Below are 6,732 nucleotides of genomic sequence, written 5' to 3'. Positions count from 1 at the left end.
CATGTCACGGCCCCTGTCACATGCAGCCCCGTCCTCACTGACACATCACTCATCTCCTGATATACTCTGTGCTGCTGGGGACCCTGCTACTTCCACTATATAAGTCTGTCTGCGGCTTTCTGCTGCCTCCATTCCCCTCCTCACATCATATCACTGCCCCTGTCACATGCAGCCCTGTCCTCACTGACACATCACTCATCTGATATACTCTGTGCTGCTGGGAGTCCCTGCTCCTTCCACTATATAAGTCTGTCTGCGGCTTTCTGCTGCCTCCATTCCCCTCCTCACATCATATCACTGCCCCTGTCACATGCAGCCCTGTCCTCACTAACACATCACTCATCTCCTAATATACTCTGTACTGCTGGGGACCCTGCTCCTTCCACTATATAAGTCTGTCTGCGGCTTTCTGCTGCCTCCATTCCCCTCCTCACATCATATCACTGCCCCTGTCACATGCAGCCCTGTCCTCACTAACACATCACTCATCTCCTAATATACTCTGTACTGCTGGGGACCCTGCTCCTTCCACTATATAACTCTCAGTCTGTGGCTTCCTGCTACCTCTATTCCCCTCCTCACATCATGTCACTGCCCCTGTCACATGCAGCCCTGTCCTTACTAACACATCACTCACCTCCTGATATACTCTGTGCTGCTGTGGATCATGCACCTTCCACTATATAACTCTCAGTCTGTGGCTTCCTGCTGCCTCCATTCCCCTCCTCACATCATGTCACTGCCCCTGTCACATGCAGCCCTGTCCTCACTAACACTTCACTCATCTCCTGATATACTCTGTGCTGCTGGGAGACCCTGCTCCTTCCACTATATAACTCTCAGTCTGTGGCTTCCTGCTGCCTCCATTCCCCTCCTCACATCATGTCACTGCCCCTGTCACATGCAGCCCTGTCCTCACTGAAACTATCACATGAAAGGACAAGTCACTACCTCCCACAAGACAAGCTCACTCACAACCTAAAATACTCTGTTCCGCTGAGACCAATCGGATGATCTTATTGGCTACCCGTTGTTCTATCTCCATCCCCTTCAAAACTGCAGACACATGAACAGGCAAGATATACTACTGAATACTAAAATTTGCACTGACACTCATTAAAAGCTACTGCTGTGTTGAGGTTTAGTAATTACTGCCATATATATCATTTTTTACTGAGTGATAGAGTACGATTTAACTAATGTAAGAAATTCCACTGACAGTTGTCACAGAAACTCTCCTGCACAGCACCTATTTTTAGCAAAAAAAAAGCCCTGACGTACCCAGGCTGCAGAATCTAGTGACACATTAAAATCAGTGTAAAAATTCTGCTTTTCCTGAAATTCTATCCATAGACAACACATTTTGCAGAACTCAGAATTACGAATACATTGCGTATTGCAGTCCCATGTCCCATCCCTGTTATACAGCGAAACTCAATTGCTTGAAATGTCATTAATATCTACATAGAACCATACAATGTGATATTGGCGTAGAACTAACCAGTCCAGCTAGGCTGCCCATTGCAAAGCCTGTTTCACAGGTAATATTTATATGTTCTTTGCAGTGTTTGAATGTGGTGGTTTTATTTGCATTTGATTTTATTCTGCATGATTGGTCAACGGCACAATTTCATAGATGTTGTTCTGTATGAAAAAAATCATTCTGGGTCCTATTTATCAACCTATAATTAACGCACTGAAAAAGTAACGCAAGGCAATTTACTGATAGAGGACCGCAGCAGAAACCTCCGATATCTACCGCAGTTCCACCTTCTTCAATCGCAAAATCTCACTTCCCATTTCAATCCCCTAACCCCAGTAGCTAAATTATCTTAAGCTGGCGTTAGCCGTTGGGGACAGCATAACAGGAGGGGGGTCTTCGTATGTAATACCGACAGGCTTCCTGCTTCTCTCCATCGCATTCTGGCTGGTCATATCATCATCATCACCATTTATTTATATAGCGCCACTTATTCCTCAGCGCTGTACAGAGAACTCATTCACATCAGTCCCTGTCCCATTGGAGCTTACAGTCTAAATTCCCTAATATACTCACACAGAGACAGAGAGAGAGAGAGAGACTAGGGTCAATTTTGATAACAGCCAATTAACCTACCAGTATGTTTTTGGAGTGTGGGAGGAAACCGGAGCACCCGGAGGAAACCCTTGCAAACACATGAACCTGTAAGTACAGTGATCGCAAATGCAATCACTTTAATATAGATTATTGGCTGGCACAGGCTCCTGTCGGAGCCATTGTTCCAGCTAATCACTTTAAAAAAATTAACACGTTAATTCATTTCTTATCATTATGATAACAAATCAAAATGAAAGCGATTTGCGATTGGTCCTATATAGACCCCTTTGTTTCTATGAACTGCTGTCTATTATCACCTATGTGGTGGATGCAATTCACAGTCCCTGGTTTTTATTCCCTGGAATGGAGACTTGCACAGTACCTCTTCTCCTATTCTGCATTGTCTTATTTTCCCTGTGCAAACAATGGCACAGTACCACTTTTATTGTACCCTAGTTGCAATTCTCTGTGTGCAGCGATTACTGCGTAGCATTCTGTACACAGTGTATCACTCTCTCAGAGGGCACAGAATGTGTGACAGACACTGAAGCACCTGCAGTGTTTCTGCAAATTGAATTCAAATGTAGTCAATTATGCAAAGCCTTGAGCAAACAATGGAAATGCTGAATGCTTTAGTAAGCAGCATTTGATGTGTGAGCTGTCATTGTCATACATTGGTTTCTTTTGTAAGTAGAAGTGCGCTTATGTTTGCAGAGGGGTGGAAACATTTTAATAGGGGTACTATGCAAGAATATAGACCGCAGATCAAAGTCCATACTTCTACCACTTTATCACCAACCCTTTCATTAAATTAAATGTATCTGTTTTTCTCCTAAAATAATGTTCAGTTTGTCCGCAGTGATGGCTATCATTAACCATGAGAGTTGTGGGCACATTGGCGCTTTCCATATTAAATGTGGCAAGTCAGAAGCTCTCTATTATATTGTTCGTAGTGCATCGCGAAGGGGCCTAAGGGCAGGGGCGGACCTAGACTTTTTTTTAGGGGGGTGGGGGGTGATTTAGGCTTTGAGGCTGAGAAACAATATCATCTTCTTGCCTCTCAGCCGATATGCCTACATGTGGAAATGTAAAATGTAGACTTAACCTCATGTATCAAACTCCCATTGTCCCATAGATTGTAAGCTTGCGAGCAGCCTTCTCACCTCTTTGTCTGTTTTACCCAGTTTGTTTATTAGTTTATTATGTTTGTCCCCAATTGTAAAGCGCTACGGAATATGTTGGCTCTATATAAATAAATGATGATGATGATGATGTGTAGAGTATATGAAAAGTAAAGCACAAGGACAGGTGACCACTATCTCAGAGCCTGTGCAAAATTCAAGTCCTTTGGCCGAGTGGAAATTGCCAACGATTCATTCAACAACTGGACTTCCAAAAAGACCTTCTTGCTGTATTTCCCCTTTATCCGGCAATTGTTCTAGCTTTAACCGCTTTGACCGCTGCAGGATGGCTGCGGAGGTGAGGTGTGAGCAGGATGGCTGCGGAGGTGAGGTGTGAGCAGGATGGCTGCGGAGGTGAGGTGTGAGCAGGATGGCTGCGGAGGTGAGGTGTGAGCAGGATGGCTGCGGAGGTGAGGTGTGAGCAGGATGGCTGCGGAGGTGAGGTGTGAGCAGGATGGCTGCGGAGGTGAGGTGTGAGCAGGATGGCTGCGGAGGTGAGGTGTGAGCAGGATGGCTGCGGAGGTGAGGTGTGAGCAGGAGGGCTGCGGAGGTGAGGTGTGAGCAGGATGGCTGCGGAGGTGAGGTGTGAGCAGGATGGCTGCGGAGGTGAGGTGTGAGCAGGATGGCTGCGGAGGTGAGGTGTGAGCAGGATGGCTGCGGAGGTGAGGTGTGAGCAGGATGGCTGCGGAGGTGAGGTGTGAGCAGGATGGCTGCGGAGGTGAGGTGTGAGCAGGATGGCTGCGGAGGTGAGGTGTGAGCAGGATGGCTGCGGAGGTGAGGTGTGAGCAGGATGGCTGCGGAGGTGAGGTGTGAGCAGGATGGCTGCGGAGGTGAGGTGTGAGCAGGATGGCTGCGGAGGTGAGGTGTGAGCAGGATGGCTGCGGAGGTGAGGTGTGAGCAGGAGGGCCAGTAAGAAGCTGTCAATTTTTTTTGCCCGGGTATGTGGGTTGTGCCACGGAGCTCTGGTAAAAACAGCTGCACATAGCAGACCCCAGAGCTCCGGCTTCATTTTTCCTGCTACCTAGGAGCGCTGCAAAATATAGACATAGACCATGTTGATGACACGTTATGCTACACCGAAACTTAGGGGGCTATTTATTATCAAGCAGTGACAGGACTAGTTTACTATTGTTTATCGCAGCGATAGAAAACTTCCTGCAATTTACTTTTACATTTTCAGAAACCCGTTTTCGCTGGAGAAATGGGTTATCTCCCAATAATAAATAGACCCTTGAAGGGAGATTCAATTGGCGGCGATGTGGCACGCGCACATTGCAGACTTGTTTTCCTTCACACCTCTATGGGGCCAATTCAATTCAGCCACCTTAGTCTAGGAATAACGCGGTGCTAATTGTATTACCGTTAATACGGTGATTTTAACACAGATTTGTGCTTGCGGCCCCGAGGGCTGCAAGCTAATATCAGCATTGAAATTACCGTACTATCGGTAATACTGCGCACTTTTACCAGGGCCTGATTAAGCCTTCAGATCGTACCAGGCTTATAAGCCTTCCGCGACAGATTAAAATCCGGATTCCCTCACCTCCCCACCAATGTTTATGGTCCCGTGTTTTCGAAACTCAGCTCCATTTGGCTTTTTAAAAGGGTCATGACAATCTTTGCCACTCATATCACTTTCATTAAAATCAGAACTGTATAGCAGGGTGGAGGCAAGAGCTACTGAATGTGAAAAGGGGGAGAGGTTTCCACAAACGCCCCTGTCGCCTTCCTTGCATCTGCTACCTGCTTATCCTCAAGTGCCCGTCCTAGAGTGACTCATTGTCTTTACCATGGGAACACATCACGATTTAAACCTTACTAAATTTTCCGTTTAAATCTTCTTATTGCTTTGGAGAACAACTAATCTCTTATATTTTAAAATTAATCTCAATTTATACCTCTTCCAATTTTGCGCCCCCCAAAAGCCTTGCGCTCTAGGCTACCGCCTAGTCAGTCTATTGGAGAATCATGCCCTGACTTTTGCCGTAGCAACGGTAATAGTGCGCAGGCCGTGCCGAACTTGAATCGGCCCCTACGGGGCACGAGGAAAAATGAGCGGAGATTTCTGTCAGATCTCCGCCGCAAAGTGTCTTACGGACAATTCACGGCTAATTGAATCTCCCCCTTAGACATCATTGATAGAAGTTTAGGGTGGGGAGTCAGGGGATTGGAGCATTACGAACTCTCAAATCCAACCACTGGGTGACATTTCTGTGTAAAAATGAGTAGTGTCAGTAGGATGTCGCACTTTTACCGAGTTTTGAAGGGTGAAAATATTCTTTGATTTTCACTGTCCGTAAATATTCTGAGATTACCACCCTGCACCCCAAATAATAACGTTATTACCTCATAAACCTTGGGATGTATAGCTGCCAATCACAGTTATACTTTAAGGGGCATATTTACTAAACTGCGGGTTTGAAAAAGCGGAGATGTTGCCTGTAGCTACCAATCAGATTCTAGTTATCATTTATTAAGTACATTATACAAAATGACAGCTAGAATCTGATTGGTTGCTATAGGCAACATCTCCACTTTTTTCAAACCCGCAGTTTAGTACATACACCCCTAAGTCCCTCCTTGTGGTGGGGATGCAGATGTCCCTCCTCAGGATGTTCTGCAGCAGCTGTATAATGTGACAGCAGCAGGAAGGGTGGCAGACATGACTCAAATATAACCCCCCACCCCCAGGTCTGTTATAAATAGGTTGGAGGCATAGACTGGGAGGCTGTGAATTCTGCATCCATTGCCAGGGTCTGTGCACAGCACCTAAGAAAAGAGAGATTTCCTCATCCCCAGCCCCAGGCACCTCCCCCAGTGGGATGGACGTGTCTGCACCGATCTGTATTACCCTCTACAATTACTGCACATGCATCAGTCACTATCAGGGCTCCAGCAAGCAAAGGTCAGAGGACTGCAGCGCAAAGGATTGTCAGTTCCAGGGCACAGGTCAGGAATACTGTGTGGTGGGGGGAGGTGGGTGGGTGGGTGGCAATGATTGCACATCCCACCTCCCACTTGTGTTTCTGCTTCGTTTGTCCATCTCATTCTTTTAACCCCCTAATTGACTGCTTCACTGTTAACCCTTTAAAGATGTTCTGTGCTTTACATTGAGCTGTATATGGGGCTAATCCATTGTTTGACCAATTGCACGTTACAGCGCCCCCACGCGGCCATGTGTTGTAGACACAGCTAAGCCACTTGTGTGCATGGAGTGTACCCTGCTCACTTGCACTTTAAGGGGAGAGTGCTTGGCTCTTTTGGGTGCTGTGGGGTTAACCCCTTCTTAGGAGATTAACACCTTCCTTAGGAGTAGTTACATTTTTTCAGTATTAATGTTATTTTCACACCATGACCTGTCCATGGTAATGATACTCTCCCTCTTGTATGCCAGGGTCTGCCAACCTGTGGCTCTTGGGTCTGTGGCTGATTTGGAACTACAAGTCCCAGCTTGCCCTAACAGCCAGATGGGCT

The 6,732-nt window shown here is 46.5% G+C and overlaps 1 protein-coding gene across 2 annotated transcripts in view; it reads left to right on the top strand.

Annotated features, from left to right (window-relative positions):
- Positions 1-5,921: 5,921 nt before the first annotated feature.
- The window catches only part of GDPD4 (glycerophosphodiester phosphodiesterase domain containing 4), a 60,404-nt gene continuing 59,593 nt past the window's right edge, over positions 5,922-6,732 (top strand). Inside the window, exon 1 of one of the 2 annotated variants that reach the window (XM_075198594.1) lies at positions 5,922-6,207. The gene's annotated coding sequence lies outside the window, so the exon portion shown is untranslated. The remainder of the gene's footprint in view (positions 6,208-6,732) is intronic. The other variant, XM_075198593.1, reaches the window with a different exon arrangement.

Source organism: Mixophyes fleayi, chromosome 2 (genome assembly GCF_038048845.1).
Source record: "Mixophyes fleayi isolate aMixFle1 chromosome 2, aMixFle1.hap1, whole genome shotgun sequence".
Taxonomy (NCBI): Eukaryota; Metazoa; Chordata; class Amphibia; order Anura; family Limnodynastidae; genus Mixophyes; species Mixophyes fleayi.
The sequence above is the reverse complement of the archived record's forward strand: the minus strand, read 5'-3'. Positions and strand labels throughout refer to the sequence as shown.